General features: G+C 46.6%; 1 protein-coding gene across 8 annotated transcripts in view; it reads right to left on the bottom strand.

Annotated features, from left to right (window-relative positions):
• The window catches only part of LOC115461463, a 162,720-nt gene that overhangs the window by 84,760 nt on the left and 59,384 nt on the right, over positions 1–18,576 (bottom strand). The window lies entirely within an intron of this gene.

The following is an 18,576-nucleotide window of genomic DNA, read 5'->3' as shown; positions in this document are numbered from 1 at the left end:
GCCAATTAGTGCTCATTGCTTGTTAAGTGCTACTATCAACGCTGATTAGATTGTTAAGCCAATTAAGTTATGAATGTTTTATGGATTACGCCTAGATTTCAGTGCGGATCTCTAGAACCACTATATAGAATTCAGGGGTTAGCACATACACTTCAGGCATCTAGCTTTAGGTGATCTGTGCAGAATTACCCCCTTAATATGCAATCACTTACACTAACTCTATAGCTGGTGTAAATGCCCACACTTGGATATTAACTAGAAAGTGCATAAATTATTCTATTTTATAATCTACACATGTACACTTTGCCCGTGCTCTGCCCAAAGTCCGCCCGTATGCATGCCCAATAGCAAAGTCCACACCATTATGGCATGTACTTTGCTGCTAATTGGTATTTTAAACAAGGTTATTAAATTGGCACTTAAATTACCAAAATACTGCCATTTATTTTTATTACATTTGTACCCTGCGCTTTCCCACTCATGGCACGCTCAATGCGGCTTACATGGGGCAATGGAGGGTTAAGTGGCTTGCCCAGAGTCACAAGGAGCTGCCTGTGCCTGAAGTGGGAATCAAACTCAGTTCCTCAGTTCCCCAGGACCAAAGTCCACCACCCTAACCACTAGGCTACTCCTCCACTCCATTCATGCCACCTAATTCTAGGTGGCGCCCTATAAAATTGCCCCTGAAAAGGCTGGAGTCAATCTAGAGGACAGTGACTAAAATGGCAAGAGGTCTCCATCAGAAGACATATTAGAATTAATGGATCAGGTGTAACTTTGTGTGGGAACATTTCTGCAGTACTGGGGATTATTTTAGGAACCTATTTTATGAAGGCAGGATATCAAAATCTTCTTCTAATTGATGCAAATGGCAGGTTTCTGGAGTTCCTGCTCCTATATGTTGTTGTACCTAATGAAAAGTAATGGAGAATGGACCCACATGCCCATCACTGGTCATCGCTGTATCCTCCTGAATTTTGGAGTGAACTATGTAAGGCCCTGTGATCTGAGTCTAAGGGATGAGATGCTGTTCTGGAAAAGTACTGAAGAGCTCCGTGGGGCTCAGGCTGATGATAAGCAGCAGAGAGTTGCCTCTCTTCATGACCAGCTAGATCTTGAATAGGCGGAGTAGCTGCCCTAGGTCAGTTGACCCTAACCAAAGGAGAACATCAAACGAGATGGAGACCTAAATATGATCTAGAATAAAGAGCCAGGCTTAGTAAGCCCCAGAGACCTACAGGTATCCAGCAATCATGGGCCTGGGAGAGTTTGTTTTATGTTTATTGAAGTGCTTGCTATACTGCCTTTCACATGTATAATAACAAGGCAGTTTACAATCAATGTTTGAGGATAAAGAACAAAAAAAAGCCTCCATGTCATGACAGGAAACAGAAGAAAGAAAAAGTAGGGACATGCTGGAGAGCCACCATTTGCCCAGACCTCAACCGAGGAGGCCAGTCCCAAATTTATTGTTCACCAAAACCACAGCAAAGAAGTGGATTTATAGAATCACCTTAAAGAATTTTAGAGGAAGGTTCAGTATGTAGGGTGGAGGGAGAGAGTTCTACGTCATGGAATTTTTTGTAGGTACTTCCTCTCTATACCTTCCCCTGATATTATATTAAAGGGGATTTTGGAAAGTTAAGGAATCTTAAATTATTCCTCCTGATTTGATTTTCCAGTACTCCAGCTCACGTGCTTTTATATCTCTATCCTTAATATTTTCCATACGGAGATCCTGAAGCTTTTCACAGCCTCTTCCAGTGTTCTCACTCTCCAGATCCAATGTAACTGTCTCAAGTTTCTCTTTCAAAAATTAATGGGGTCGATATTCAAAGTAATTTAACCAACCAGAAATGGCTCTTGGCCAGTTACTATCCATTGATATTCAGTGGCACTTAACTGGTTAATGCTGTTGAATGTCAGCACTAAATGTCAAACTTACAGTCTGTGATTTTGTGGGTGGTCTGGGGGTGGAGACAGCACTTAAGCGGTTAAATGCCGATATTCAGCCTAAGTTTAGGGGTTAAATTGATCCACATAAAACAAAGTCCTATATTTATGAAGTTGTATAAACCTGGATGTTCATTGCTGGTGCCTGGACATGGGCCGGCTTTGAATATCTGCGAATAATGCCAATGGCAGCTAAAAAAACGCTCACTATCGCCAGCTTAATATTGACCCCAACATTTTTAATAGCAGATTTGGGGCCCTGTTTACTAAGCCGTGCTAGAGGCGCGCTAGCATTTTTAGCGCATGCTAAAATGCTAGAGACGCTCATAGGAATATATGGACATCTCTAGCGTTTAGCACATGCTAATTTTTAGCGTACGCTAAAAACGCTAGCTTGCCTTAGTAAACAGGGCCCTTGGATATTAGTGTACAAACCTTGGATAGCATCTCACAAGGACTCTGTGGTCACCACAGCTGGTCTCACCAACACACCATGACCTCCAGAAGCAGATTCTTCATCTCTTGAGGGAACAATCCTGACAGCAATAGATTGCTCTAAAGCAGATAACACTCTTAAAGGGGAAGAATTGTGGTGGGTACCCTTCCTGTACTGGCAAACATGGCAAAGTTTCTTTGGAAATAGTGCGCACTATTTCTGGGATTCTATATATCGTGCCTTAATTTCCCTTTTGAGAAAGACCTCAATGAAATTACCAGTCAGATACGTCAAGGCTTTAACACCATGCTTGACTGGGCCAACTCTTTTAGATTCAAGCTCAACGCTGACAAACGCACTGCTTGATGCTCTCCTCTCCCTATAACAAACTCTGGCCCCCTACATTGATTACTCCAGAGCTTGTCCTGCCTATCTCGACATCCCTAAAAATCTTGGGAGTTCTGCTTGACAGATCTTTGTCATTAGAGCAGCATGTGAACTCAACTGTCAAGCAAATGTTCTACTATCTCTGGAGGCTTAAGCGTATCAAGCCATACTTCCCTCGAGATGTATTCAGCAGTCTTGTCCAGTCCCTGGTGATTATTTATTTATTTATTGCATTTGTATCCCACATTTTCCCACCTTTTTGCGGGTTCAGTGTGGCTTACAATATGAGTTGAATATTGGAAATACAATTGTTACAGATAGTTGTGGATAATATTATGCAGGGTTATGCGAAACAATTGGGGTGTCGTTAAGGGATGTAATACTGGAACATAGGCATTGCAACTTTGGAAGGAAACAATGGGAGCTTAGAGGCGATAGAAAGGCATGAAGTCATATTGTATATAACTTTCTGTGAGAAAAGGTATGAGTGATGTGATAATACGGGGAATGGAGTTCCGAGGTGAATGTACGATGCATTAGTGAACAGTAAGTGTGGACTTTATGTGTTTTGTTTCTATTTATTTATTTATTTATTTATTTGTTGCTTATATCCCACATTTTCCCACTCGTGCAGGCTCAATGTGGCTTACAGTAAATTAAATAAAAGTACAAACTTAAAGGTAATACAAGCATCTAACAGAGTGAACTAGATAGGGAAGGGGACAAGGATACATTAATCAACATTGCAAGTTGAGGGGTAAGTCTTAGCAAAGAGGAATGTCTTTAACAACTTCTTAAAAAGGCCGTGGTCTTCTTGAGTTTTGAGGTGATGAGGTAACATATTCCAGTGTTTGGGACTCCAGTAACGGAAGGACGAGGCAAAGAGTTTCTTGTACTTTACTCCCTTACAGTTCGGAAAGTGAAGATGGAGATAGGACCGAGCGGCAGGGTTGGCATTTCTAGGCGGAAGGTCAATCAAGGGGAGCATGTATTCCGGTGCAGTCCCATAGATGATTTTATGAGTTAGGGAGCAGATCTTAAAAGCAATTCGCTCATGTACAGGCAGCCAATGAAGTTTAAAGCGCAGGGGTTCGGCATGTTCAAAACGTCTTACTTTAAGGATGAGCCTCGCCGCAGTGTTCTGAGCCGTTTGGAACGTTTTCAATAAGGAAGCCTGACAACCCACGTAAATACCACTACAATAATCCAGGTGGGATAGGACCAGCCAGTGGACAAGGGTACGAAACAAGTCTCTTGGAAGGAGGTATCTGATGCGCCGAAGCCTCCACATTGCCTGGAACATTTTTTTGGTAACCAAGTGTACATGATCAGCCAGCTGGAGATGTGAGTCCAGGTGTATTCCTAAAAGTCTCATGCTATTGGCAATCGGGAGGGCCGAGCCCAGTACTGGAAGCATTGTGTCAGATACATGAGCGTACGTGGACGAGAGGATGAGACAGTGAGTTTTTTCCCTGTTGAGCCTGAATCGGAACACCTTGGCCCAGTGTTCTAAAGTGGTGAAACATGCATCTATGAGGTTGGCAACTTCTGATATTGAGGATTGAAAAGGGATGTAAACTGTAATATCATCCGCATAGATGAAAGGGTTGAGGTTTAGGTTTGCAAGTGCTGTGGCTAACGGCATCATCATAATATTGAACAGGGTAGGTGAAAGGGGCGAACCCTGAGGGACCCCACAGGAAGCATTCCACGGTTCTGAAGTGTGGGAGTTCGCCATGACCTGATAGGACCTTGAAGTCAAGAAACCCTTGAACCAATGCAAAACTGGCCCTCCTATACCGAAAGAATCCAGTAGATGGAGCAGGAGTTCATGATCCACCATATCAAAAGCACTAGACATGTCAAATTGTAGTAGAAGAATCTTCCGTCCAACTGATAGTTCTCGTCTAAAGTTTGATAAGAGAGTGACCAAGACTGTCTCCGTGCTGTAATGAACTCGAAATCCTGATTGCGAATGGTGGAGGATATCAAAATTAGTCAAAAATTCGTTGAGCTGAACATTGACCAGACTTTCCAACAGTTTGATAACTAGAGGAATCGAAGCCACTGGACGATAGTTGGAGATGACATCTGGCTTGATCTTTAAATTCTTTGGGATTGGGGTGAGAAGGATGTTTCCATGGCCTGGCGGGAAAAGACCTATGTTTAACATATAATTGAGGTAACGAGTCAATTCTTCAATGTAACATTTTGGTGCAACTTTTAAGAGGTGGGATGGACATACATCTAATCTACAGCTTTTATTTGTGAATTTACGTAAAGCCATAGTCACCTTTTCAGGCAACAGGCGATTGAATTTGATCCAATAGCGGTCAGCCGGGCAAGCGCCCAATGGTACGACCAGGGATGCCAGGAAGTCGTCCACATCAGAGAGGCTGCTGACAGTTGAGGATCGCAGGGTAAGGATTTTCTCCTTGAAGTAAGATCCTAGTTGTATAGCTGAAGGAGGATTAACACTGGAGCATTCTAACTTGCGAGTATCTAGAAAGGTGTTTAGTAGCTGGTATATCTGTCGGATGTCCCGGCCTGCCACCTGCATCTTAGATGAAAAGTAGGTGCACTTTGCAGATCGGATAGCATATTTATACTTGCGATGACTACTTTTCCAGGCCTCCCAAGCCAGATCAGTTTTGCATTTTCGCCAAGATCTTTCCGTACGTCGCGTCTCACATTTCAAAGCTCTCAGATCTGTTGAGAACCAAGGTGATAATCTACGATTGTGCGAGGACTTAAGACGCAGGGGTGCAATTGTATTCAACACTGTTTTACAAGTGTGGTCCCAATCGGAGAGATAGTTAGGCGAGGATGGTTGCAGACCCAAGCCGTGACTGTAGAGAGATCTCCAGAACAAACTGGGGTCGATGACACCTCTGGTGTAATATTGGTGAGGCTGACGAGGTCGGAGGGGACTTGAGGTTTGCCAATGCAGGGTGAATTGCAATTTAAAGTGATCCGACCAAGCCGTTTCCAGCCAGTCAATATCATGAACAGAAAAGTTGCGATCTTCTAAAAATTTAAATGAGAGGAAGTCCAGTGAATGGCCTCTACAGTGAGTTGGACCAGAGATTGGACATTCAAGATCACAGAGGTGGAGAAAATCCAGGAACTGGGATACATCTGGAGAGGTGGGATTTTCCAAATGGAGGTTAAGATCACCCAAAAAAAGTATATTCGAGTTATTCATACAGGCATTAGAGATGAAATCCAGAAGCACAGATTGATTGCTTGACCAGGTAATTGGTGGCCTATAAATCAGCACACAGGCCAGCTGGCCATGAAGGGAGGAGTGATGAACCTTGACAGCAGCGATTTCCAGCGACGAGGAGGTCAAAACGGAAATTGTATCTACTATGAGATAGGAGCGGTAAATGAGCGCCAACCCGCCCCCTCTCTTGTCTTTTCTGTCCCAGTGGATGATTTTGTAGCCTGCAGGACAGAGATCTAATACGATGGGGTCTTTAGGTGTTCTTATCCAGGTTTCTGTGATGAACAGCATATCTAGAGCATCGGAGGAGATCCAGTCAGATATCATTTCAGGATTGCTTACTACTGATCTCGCATTTACATAGCCCACATGTAAAGATTGGAATTGCACTTGTTTCGCTTGCACAATGGGAACCGTTGTGTAATGATATTGCTTGCGAGGATAGGACTTAGAGGCAACAGAGACAGATAGTTGATCAGCATGTGACGAGTTGCAAGATGGTGTGCGGGATGAGAGCTTCCTATGTCCAGTGATGATGGGAATGTGACCATAAGAGGATTCAGTAGCAGTTAGGACGGATTGCAACAGGGCTGACAGGTAGAGAATTTGAATTATGGAGGACGAGAACATGATTATGTCAGGAGGTGGCAGGAGATGAAATTGTAATCTAGATAATCTAATTGTAATTGTAATTGTAATTGGCAGGTTAAATAGAGCCTGGAGCACTCTCCACAGATCTGCAGTTAGAGTAAACAGGAGGAAGGGAAATGCAACGGCTGATTAGTTGCAAGGCGTCCAGTGCAGAGACAGGCTCCTCCTTCTTCAAGCAAAACAGGCAGCCTAGAATCAAAGTGGGGCTACTCCTCTTCTTTCTATCCATAGACTTGTTCGAAAAGATGAGTCTTCAATAATCTGCGGAAGGAAGCTTGCTCGTTGGTTGTTCTTAGGTTGCGCGGCAGTTTATTCCAATACTGCGTGCTCATGTGAGAAAAGGTTGACGCGTGTAATGTTTTGTATTTCACGCCTTTGCTATTGGGGAAGTGGAGGTTAAAGAAGGTTCGGGATGATCTTTTGGCATTTCTGGGTGGTAAATCTATTAACTCAGACATGTAGGATGGGGCTTCACCGTGAATGATTTTGTGGACTAATGTGCATACTTTAAAAGTGACGCGTTCCTTGAGTGGAAGCCAGTGCAGTTTTTCTCTTAATAGTTTTGCACTTTCATATTTTGGCTTTCCAAAGATGAGTCTGGCTGCCGTATTCTGGGCTGTTTGAAGTTTCCTCAGTGTTTGTTCTTTGCAGTCTGCGTATAGTGAGTTGCAATAATCCAAATGGCTGAGCACAAGGGATTGCACTAGGCTGCGAAAGACGGATCTTGGGAAGTACGGTCTTATCCTTTTTAGTTTCCACATGCTGTAAAACATCTTTTTTGTTGTGTTGTTAGCATGAGTTTCAAGCGTTAGCCGTCTTGATTACTGCAATAGCATCTATGGGGGTTGCACGAGTATGCTCCTAAAAAAATTGCAAACAGCTCAGAATACAGCAGCTCGACTTATCTTCGGCAAATCTATATTTGACAGTTCGAGACCGTTACGTGAGCGGCTACATTGGCTTCCTGTGAAGGACCGCATGGCCTTCAAAACCTGCGCATTGGTGCACAAAATCATCTATGGTGATGCCCCTTCCTACATGGACACTCTCATTAACGCCCAGGAACTCCCGAAGGTCGGCCCGCTCGTACCTCAACCTCCACTACCCTGCTCCTCATGGTCTCAAATATAAGACCATCTATGGTTCCTCTTTTCCTTATCTCAGCACTCAATTGTGGAACGGGTTGCCTCGAGAGGTCAAATTCACTTCAGATCACCCGAACTTCAAGAAGCGGCTCAAGACCTTCCTTTTTGGCAGTGCATACACTAAGAACCCAACAGGTGACATACCCTTTTAGCCTGCGGCTCCCTCCGTGATAATTTGTCACCTCCCCTCTCTTCCTCTCCCTCCTTCGTTATTTCTCTCTCTCTCTCCTGTTACCTTGTTCACTGTACTTTGTACTATTGTTTGCTTATTAATTATTGTACGCCACATTGAGCCTGCCCATGGGCGGGAATATTGAGGGATATAAATGTCATAAATAAATAAATAAAGCGTATTCTGTAACAATGTCTATAACTTAATTGTTTAGCTAATCAGTGCTGTTAATTGGATGTTAAGCAATTATCAGCACTAATTGGCATTAAGATTTACGCACATAACTTGCTAAGCATATTCCATAGCGTGGTGCGTGTAAATGCTAAGAAGCGCGAGCTAAGCCCTTATCAAAACCATGTTGCAAAAATTCCAACAACTATGGGAGAGAAGACCGTAATGGAGAAATGTTCCAGTCTGCACACCACGCCTCAAAGATTCGCCAAGTCCTGATTTAATTAAGAGAAGTTGACTGAGACGAGAATGAAGCATGGTGGAAATGACCTTTGCAGAGTAACCCCTCTTTTTTAACCATGCCCTTTCAAGAGCCAGGCCGTAAAACAAAACCGAGACGGATCTGGTCCCTGAAAGAGAAGACCGGGATTGACCGGAAGCCAGAGGGGTGGAGCCACAAGAAGACGCACGAGATCCACATACCATGGTCTGTGAGGCCAATCCGGAGCCACCAGAATCACCTAGCCTCAATGCTCCTCAATTCGCTGTATGAGACGCCCCAGCGGAAACGAATAAAGAAGACCCGCTGGCCACGGCTGAAGAAGCGCATCCACTCCGTCCACTCACGGGTTCTTTCTGCAACCGTAAAAATGAGGTACTTGGGCGTTCAGGTGAGTGGCTAAGAGATCCATGACTGGCAACCCCCACTGACCTACTATTGCTCAAAAGGCCTCCTGATCGCGAGCCCATTCCCCTGGATCTAGACTGTGACGACTTAGGAAATCTGCTTGCACATTTTCTGTCCCTGCTACATAGGACGCTGAAAGAGCTACCAGGTGAGCCTCCACCCAAGACAGGAGCTTCGACACTTCCCGATGCAACAGCTGGCTCCTCGTGCCTCCCTGCTGACTGACATACGCCACCGCTGTCGCATTGTCCGAAAGAATGCAAACCGACTTTTCCTGAACCAGGACCGAAAAGGCCTCCAGTGCTAGGCGAACTGCCCTGATCTCCAATAGATTGATGGATAAGGACTTCTCCAGGGGAGACCACCAGCCTTGCGCAAACTGACCCAGGCAGTGAGCACCCCAGCCTGTAAGACTGGCATCCGTCGTTATCAGTGTCCATTGAGGTGGATCCAGCGGCATGCCCTTGGTGATGTTGGACGACCTTAGCCACCAAAACAGGCTGGCGTGCTCCGGCATCCGTAGCAGTAATGTCATCTGTAAAGAGTCTGTCTGAGGAGACCACTGGGACAGCAAAGACACCTGCAGACACCGCATGTGCGCCCTAGCCCACAGTACCGCTTCGGTATCGCTGCTGCCATGGACCCTAACACCTGCAGATAGTCTCGGGCGCAAGGAACGCGTCTGCTTAATAAGGTCTGAATTTGCGACTGCAGCTTGTGGATTCTGGTGCGAGGAAGGAAGACTCGACCCTCGGCACTGTTGAACAGTACTAAGTACTTGAGGGACTCTGAGGGTACCAGATAGCTCTTGGCAGAGTTGACCACCCATCCTAGAGACTGCAGGAATTGAACCACTTGCTCTGTGACCTGTACGCTCTCCTGGTATGACCTCGCCCGAATTAACCAGTCGTCCAGATAAGGGTGAACTAAAATTCCTTCTTTTCTGAGAGCCGCTGCTACCACTACCATGACTTTGGTGAATGTATGGAAGCGCTCAAAACTGATAGTGATAGCCTAGTGTGGCAAAGCAAAGGAATTGCTGATGTGCCTGACGAATTGGAATGTGCAGGTAGGTCTCTGTAAAATCTAGAGCAGTTAAAAACTCTCCTGTACGCACCGCAACAATGACTGATCGAAGGGTTTCCATCCAAAAGCTGGAGATTTTGAGTGAGCGATTTACCGCCTTGAGGTCCAAAATCGGACGAAAGGAGCCCTCCATCTTTGGGACCACAAAGTAAATGGAATAGCGGCCCTGCCTGATTTCTGCATGAAGGACTGGACAAATGTACTGGAGGATGTAATGGGTCAGTTCAGCAAGCTGAAGAGTAGTAAATCACCGGGACCTGATGGTATTCATCCCAGAGTATTAATAGAACTAAAAAATGAACTTGCGGAGCTACTGTTAGAAATATGCAATCTGTCCCTAAAATCGAGTGTAGTACCGGAAGACTGGAGGGTAGCCAATGTTACTCCGATTTTTAAGAAGGGTTCCAGAGGAGATCCGGGAAATTATAGACCGGTGAGTCTGACGTCGGTGCCGGGCAAGATGGTGGAGGCTATTATTAAGAATAAAATTGCAGAGCATATACAAAAACATGGACTGATGAGACAAAGTCAGTACGGATTTAGTGAAGGGAAGTCTTGCCTCACCAATCTAATGCATTTTTTTGAGGGGGTAAGCAAACATGTGGACAATGGGGAGCCGGTTGATATTGTATATCTGGATTTTCAGAAGGCGTTTGACAAAGTGCCGCACGAAAGACTCCTGAAGAAATTGCAGAGTCATGGAATCGGAGGTAGGGTATTATTATGGATTAAGAACTGGTTGAAAGATAGGAAGCAGAGAGTAGGATTGCGTGGCCAGTATTCTCAGTGGAGGAGGGTAGTTAGTGGGGTCCCGCAGGGGTCTGTGCTGGGTCCGTTGCTTTTTAATGTATTTATAAATGACCTAGAGATGGGAATAACTAGTGAGGTAATTAAATTCGCCGATGGGTCGTCAAGTCGCAGGAGGAATGTGAACGATTACAGGAGGACCTTGCGAGACTGGGAGAATGGGCGTGCAAGTGGCAGATGAAGTTCAATGTTGACAAGTGCAAAGTGATGCATGTGGGTAAGAGGAACCCGAATTATAGCTACGTCTTGCAAGGTTCCGCGTTAGGAGTTACGGATCAAGAAAGGGATCTGGGTGTCGTCGTCGATGATACGCTGAAACCTTCTGCTCAGTGTGCTGCTGCGGCTAGGAAAGCGAATAGAATGTTGGGTGTTATTAGGAAGGGTATGGAGTCCAGGTGTGCGGATGTTATAATGCCGTTGTATCGCTCCATGGTGCGACCGCACCTGGAGTATTGTGTTCAGTACTGGTCTCCGTATCTCAAAAAAGATATAGTAGAATTGGAAAAGGTACAGCGAAGGGCGACGAAAATGATAGTGGGGATGGGACGACTTTCCTATGAAGAGAGGCTGAGAAGGCTAGGGCTTTTCAGCTTGGAGAAGAGACGGCTGAGGGGAGATATGATAGAAGTGTATAAAATAATGAGTGGAATGGATCGGGTGGATGTGAAGCGATTGTTCACGCTATCCAAAAATACTAGGACTAGAGGGCATGAGTTGAAGCTACAGTGTGGTAAATTTAAAACGAATCGGAGAAAATTTTTCTTCACCCAACGTGTAATTAGACTCTGGAATTCGTTGCCGGAGAACGTGGTACGGGCGGTTAGCTTGACGGAGTTTAAAAAGGGGTTAGATAGATTCCTAAAGGACAAGTCCATAGACCGCTATTAAATGGACTTGGAAAAATTCCGCATTTTTAGGTATAACTTGTCTGGAATGTTTTTACGTTTGGGGAGCGTGCCAGGTGCCCTTGACCTGGATTGGCCACTGTCGGTGACAGGATGCTGGGCTAGATGGACCTTTGGTCTTTCCCAGTATGGCACTACTTATGTACTTATGTACTTATGTAATGACCTGGAGCTGAACTAACCTGCGTAGAGTGTCCCATATGGCCCCCGTTTTGATAAAAGAGAGCGGCAGGGAGACTCTAGAAAAGCGTCAGAGAGAGGTAGAGAAAATTCTAAGGCGTACCCGTCTCGAATAACCTCCAATACCAGAGGTAATCTGGGCCCACCTCTAATAAAACCGAGTTAGGCGAGCACCTACCGGAATCAGAGGAGTGGCCCCGTCACCTTCATTGGACAGGTCGGGCTGGGGATTGGAAAGACAAGCTGGCCTCTCTACCCCCTCTCCGAGACCCTCGAAAGGACTGATTTCTTTGCCAATAACGAGACTGTTGCATCTGAACCCCTCTGCCTGAACGAAACCTGCAGAAATCTCAGCCCCGACCATGACCCATTGCAAAGGATTGTGGCGACCCCTTAGGGCGATCCTCCGTTAGGCGAGGAATTTTGGTATCACCCACGCTACGAAGCAGCTTATCCAACTCGTCTTCGAACAAGAGGGCACCTCTGAAAGGAAACTTACTTAACTTAGACGCTGCATCTGCGGACCAACCCCTCAACCAGAGAGAACGGCGAGCTGCAACTCCTAGGGACATGGATTTCGAAGAAGCCCTCAGTAAATCATACAGAGCATCTGCCAGAAAAGCAGAGCCCATCTCAATCTTAGCTACTTCGGCGTCTACAGAACTCAAATTAATATGTAAGCCACATTGAGCCTGCAAAAAGTGAGGAATGTGGGATACAAATGCAACAAACAAACAAATAAATAAATAAATAAATCATCCGTAGGCCTGTCTAGGACTTTCTCTGCCCACCGGAAACAGGCTCTAGTCACCAATGAGCCACAAATAGGTGCTTGCACAGCCAGAGACAAGACATCAAAACTACTCTTTAAAAGGGCTTCAACCCTGCGGTCTTGACCGTCCCGAAGGGCTGTACTGCGCTTTGTAACCGCCGACATTATCGCATCCACTACAGGTACTTTGAGTAGCGATTTGTCCTCATCTGGAACTGGATACGCAGTCGAACCATAGACCTGGCCAGCCTAAAGGAAAAGAAGGCTCTGTCACCGCTTCTGACTCGTCCGGACCCTCAAATTGCGGGTCCTCTAGCATGTCTATGTCTCCCATAGAAGGGACGCCCAGGTCCTGTTCAAAATCCTGATCCTTCTCCAATCTCCAGGAATCTCTTGGCCTCTTAGCAGGAACTTCCTGCCTAGATCCACTCTCAGCAGAAGTAACACATGAAGGGCCTGCTTGTTTCAAAAGAAATGCCTGATACATTTGTAATACAAATTCTGGAGGGAATCCTCCTTCCTGCACCCCTCCCTGGAGCAGGAATTATCACCGCGGACTGCGCTTGCGCAGAAACCACCTCTATAGCCTCCACGCTGGATGGAGCAGACAAAATGGCCACCATTCCCGCCCCAACCAAATGATCCCCGTTTCAGGCCTCCGAGCAGCAAGCGCTGTTTTAGGCCTCCGAGCAGCAAGCACTGGGGCTGGCGGGGCCGCCTGAGCCGCGATTGCCACCGACCCTGCCAGGAACCGAAGGAGCCGTCGCCCCCGCATCTTGGATCGCTGTGCAAAATTTACAGGTGCCAGAGGATCCAACCCCTCGGCACTGGCAAACTAGACGCTGGCGCAGCTTTTCGCTCATGACTCCCACTGGTCTTAACTTTCCGAAAACAAGCCTCTTATTGCATTTGTATCCCACATTTTCCCACCTTTTGGTAGGTTCAATGTGGCTTACATATTGCTAAAAAGCACTTACAAAAAATTTAGATCTGATGACGTTTGACATATAATACAGATGTATTGGGTTAGATTAGTACAGTAAGATTGACATTTTGCGAGAAAGGGTTGGTGTAATTGTTTTCCATTTCTTAGCGTTTTGTGATGTTTGGAGGTGTATGACTTGGCAGATTCTGGGGGAAGGACTTCTTGAAAAGATATGCTTTTAGATTTTTCCTGAATTGTAAGTTGTTTTTGTTGAGTTTTATGTCTTTCGGTAGTGAGGTCCAAAGTTGTTGTTCCACAGTCCCATTGTAATATATCAACAAGCAAGTGAGAAAGAATCTGAAGAGAGAACTTCAAGGAGGAGGTGAAAGCAAGAGTCTTCCTCCCCATCTGGGAGAAATCTTTTTTAGCTCTTGAGGAGGAGCAACTGAGGGCACTAGGCATCACTGTTCCCTCTAAGTTGATCAGAGTCCTCCTCTTACAGTCCTGCCAGTGGAAGATGCTGTTTCACTGGTACATTTTTGATAGTGAGGGACAGGCAAGTTCTGCAAGACTCCAGGGAACCTGCCTGTCCCCAGCAATTGAAAACAATATCGAAACACCCACTCTGCACTGATAGCAATGTTGTTGGTAAACATTTGCTCAGCTTAGAGGCAGATGCCAGGGAAAAGGGAACTGAAGTGTTAGGGTTATCAGAAATACCCCTGGGACCTGAATCCTGTTTCCCTCCTTCCCTAGCATTTGAAATTACTGAAAGGAATGGACATAATTCCCCCCTTACCTCCGTTAAGCAAATTCTTCTCCAAGGTGGACCCGCAGCTGTGTGGATCTCTTGGTGATATGAAATCTCCTATGTGGTTCCTTATGTAATAAAGCATCAAGCAAACAAGTGAGGTCCAAAAGTAAGGAAAAATCCAAGGAGTCAAGCGCTAAAAGAAGCAGTCGCAGTTTATTCCAGATTAAAAGTGCAAGACATGTTCAACACTTGTACAATAAAAGCATGACTTGACATGGGCCGTATTTCGGTAATGATGCCTGTGTCGGGAGTCCAGTACACTAATGCACTTTGTGACAAAATGTGGGCATCAATACAAAGAGGAAATATTTGTAGATATGAGAGCACCACATCTTATAATAAAATGGAGACAAATTCTTCAGCAACTGCAATTCACAAAAGACTTCTGACATTCTTGCTTTTTCTTCCCTTTTTTTTGGTAGTCTGAAACTAGTTTCATTTTTATCATTTAGCTTACTGTTTCTCTTTTCTTTTTTAATGAATAGGAAAATTCTTTGCACCATGTCCATTATATCAATTTCTGGATATTTTATTTTCAGACTGTGAACATAGTGAACCACACTTCAGATCACAAAATGGCTTAGCAGTTCCAAAACTGGTGCCAGGAAAAGTTAAGCAAAGGATATTTATATCCTTATATTCCAAGGATAAAACAAACTGGAAAAAAAAACATTTCCAATTCTGTTTACCTTTTTAAGCTTCGAAATGAAAAACATTACAAAAATTTAACACTACTAGAGTTCTAGCATTTTACACTCTTGCATTGCAACAATGGTGTTGTTGAATCAGGTTGTCCATTTGAGTGGCTTATGAGATGCTCAGTTGGTCCTGCATTTTTAAAATGGGGATTTCAGGATAAGCCAGTCAGACATGAAGCTAGTTCAATGACAAATTATTACGCTCTATTTTTGTTGTTGTTGATTTTGTTTGTATGAATCAAAGTGGACAACCCCCCCCCCCCCCCCCCCCCCAAATTTACCTAAAGCTTGAGCTCAAAGGGATTTTTCCTTGTAAACTTTAAAGGCATCTGCTAAAATCTTGGTAGTGGTGGTGGGGAGGGGGAAGGAGGAATGGAGTTGGAACCTGTACATCTGTAACAAAGCAGCTACACATAGTTTGCTGTTCTTAACCCCACCCAAAGTACGCAAACAGATAAAAGAGCTAACAAAGACTTGGAATAGTAAACACAAACAATTCAGCTTTAAAGTCATAATGGCCTTCCTTTCTATTGCCAGCATGAAACCATAAATGAGTCTCTTCAGTTCACTGCAGCCTTTATGGTCAATAAAAGCTGGCCATCCGTTCCAGCTTGCTTAGTCCGTCTGTTCCGACTTGCTACAGTCCACCTGCACCTGCTTGTCCAAGTCCGGCTGTTCCTACTTGCCCCAGTACATCTGCACCTGCTTGTCCTAGCGTGTTCCAGTCCTGCAGTGCCGCTGTCTTCTGCTCCAACTTGATCCAGCTTATACCAGCCCATCTGGCCTAGCCTGTTCCAGCTTGTTCCAGCCCGTGTGCCAGCTCGTTCCTGCTCTAATGCTCCAGCTTGTTCCAGCCCATTCCAACCTGATCCAGCCCACTCCAGCTTGTTCCAGTCAATCCCTGCTTGCTCCAGTCAATCCGCCCCAACGTGTTCAAGCTTGTTCCAGTCCTCCTGATCCCAGTTTGTTCCAGTTCGCCTGACCCAGCTTCACCCGCTTGTTCCACTCCATCGGCTCCAGCGTGTTCCAGCCCGCTTGTTCCAGTCCATTGGCTCCAGCGTGTTCCAGCCCGCCTGATCCAGCCAGCGTGTTCCAGCTCGTTCCAGTTCTCCTGAGCCCAGCTTGTTCCAGCCCGCCTGATCCTTCCAGTCTATCGGCTCCAGTGTGTTCCAGTCCGCCTGATCCAGCCAGCGTGTTCCAGCTCGTTCCAGTTCTCCTGAGCCCAGCTTGTTCCAGCCCGCCTGATCCTTCCAGTCTATCGGCTCCAGTGTGTTCCAGTCCGCCTGATTCAGCTTCTTCCGGCTTGCCCCTGTCCACCGGATCCAGCGTGTCCAGCTAGTTTCAGCTGCCGATCCAGCCTTCCCCTTGCTGTCCATCGGCTCCAGTGTGTTTCAGCCTGCCTGACCCAGCCTCTCCTTGCTTACTCCAATTCTTCTGCTCCAGCGTGTTCCACCTCGTTCCAGTCTTCCTGATCCCAGCTCGTTCCAGTCTTCCTGATCCCAGCTTGTCCGTCTGCTCATCCTGACACAGTTCATCTGTTCCTGCTTGTTCCAGCTTGTCCATCTGTACCTGCCTGTTCCGGCTTGTTCCTGCTTGCTTCAGCTTGTTCCGGCTTGCTCCAATCCATCTGACTGTTAACACATCGAGTAACCTGCCTGCCTGCTTGCGAGCCTCTCAGCCATTGACTTACCTACCTGCCTGCTAGCTTATCAGCCATTGACTTATCTAATCGCCAACCCAAAACCTAGCTTCAAGCCCTATCTATCTGCTTAACACCTCAGTCATTACATAGTCACCCATTAACACCTGTTAACTGCTTAACACCTCAGCCACTATATTGTCACCTGTTACACCTCAGTCACCACCTATGGCCCCTGTCCATGTTCTCTTCCTTGCCCTGTCCCTTCCTAATCTCCTTTCCCCCCCACTCCCACTGTCTACCATTAGAACTACTCGCTGCCCTCCCACCCTGCCCGCCACCGCAATACCCTATTCACCTCCATCCCTCACCTTACCATCCCTCTTGTCCCCCTCCTTCCTGGCTCTCAACCTTCGGCACTTCCTTCCTGCCATTAACCCATCCCCCTTCCTCCTCAGTACACCCCGTCTTCGTCGCCTTCGTCGCCCAACCTCCCCCACCCTCCTCCGCACTCTCTTGCTCCTCCTCCTGCTATCCGCGGGAGACATTAACCCTAATCCAGGTCCCCCTCACCTGTCCCCGTCCTATCCTTGCGAACGATCCCGGGATGTCTCCAATCTCGTCTCTATTCCCCTCCTTCCCCCCTCCTCCCTCCCCTTCTCATGCGCCTTGTGGAATGCCCACTCAGTCTGCAACAAACTGCCTCTCACCCACGATCTCTTTATCTCTCGCTCCCTTCAACTGCTCGCCCTAACCGAAACCTGGCTCTCCCCGGAAGACTCTGCCTCCGTTGCAGCCCTCTGCCATGGAGGCTATCTCTTCTCCCACACGCCCCGCCCAATTGGCCGCGGCGGAGGCGTTGGGCTACTACTCTCACCCTCCTGTAGTTTCCAACCCCTCCACCTACCGCAGTCTCACTGCTTCTCATCCTTTGAAGCCCATTCCATCCGGCTATTCTACCCGCTACCACTCAGAGTGGCAGTCATTTACCGCCCCCCTGATAAATCCTTCCCTTCCTTCCTTACCGACTTTGATGCTTGGCTCTCTGTCTTTCTTGACCCCTCATCTCCGTCCCTCATTCTCGGAGACTTTAACGTACATGCTGATGACCTATCCGACCCCCATGCTTCTAAGTTCCTCACCCTAACATCCTCCTTCAACCTCCAGCTGTGCTCCACCACCCCTACTCATCGTGACGGCCATTGTCTTGACCTCGTCCTCTCCTCCTCCAGCTCACCCTCCAATTTCCACGTCTCAGCTCTTCCTCTCTCCGACCATCACCTGATCACATTCACACTTCTTCACCCCCCCCCTCCACCCCGTCCAACTTTAACCACCACCTCCAGGAACCTCCAGGCTATTGACCCCTCCACCTTATCATCTACTATCTCTAATCTCCTCCCCTCCATCATGTCCTCCGAAACTGTCGACAAAGCGGTCTCCGCCTACAATACCGCTCTCTCCTCTGCTTTGAACACCCTTGCGCCATCCATCTCCTGTCCCACAAAGCGCACCAATCCCCAGCCCTGGCTGACTCCTTGCATCCGTTACATTCGCTCCTGCACCCGATCCGCTGAGCGCCTCTGGAGGAAATCTCGTACCCTTCCAGACTTCCTCCACTACAAATTCATGCTATCCTCCCTCCACTCCTCCCTATTCCGTGCAAAACAGGACTATTACACCCAATTGACCAATTCTCTCAGCTCCAACCCTCGTCGTCTCTTCACCACCCTTAACTCCCTCCTAAAAGTGCCCCCCGCTCCTACTCCCCCTTCTCTCTCTCCTCAATCACTGGCCGACTATTTCCGCGACAAAGTGCAAAAGATCAACCTTGAGTTCACGACCAAGCCACCACCTCCTCTTCACCCTTTAACCCTCTCCATCAACCAACCTACCCAGGTCTCTTTCTCCTCTTTTCCTG

Source organism: Microcaecilia unicolor, chromosome 2, assembly GCF_901765095.1.
Source record: "Microcaecilia unicolor chromosome 2, aMicUni1.1, whole genome shotgun sequence".
In the NCBI taxonomy this organism is placed as follows: Eukaryota; Metazoa; Chordata; class Amphibia; order Gymnophiona; family Siphonopidae; genus Microcaecilia; species Microcaecilia unicolor.
This window is presented reverse-complemented; position numbering and strand designations above follow the sequence as displayed.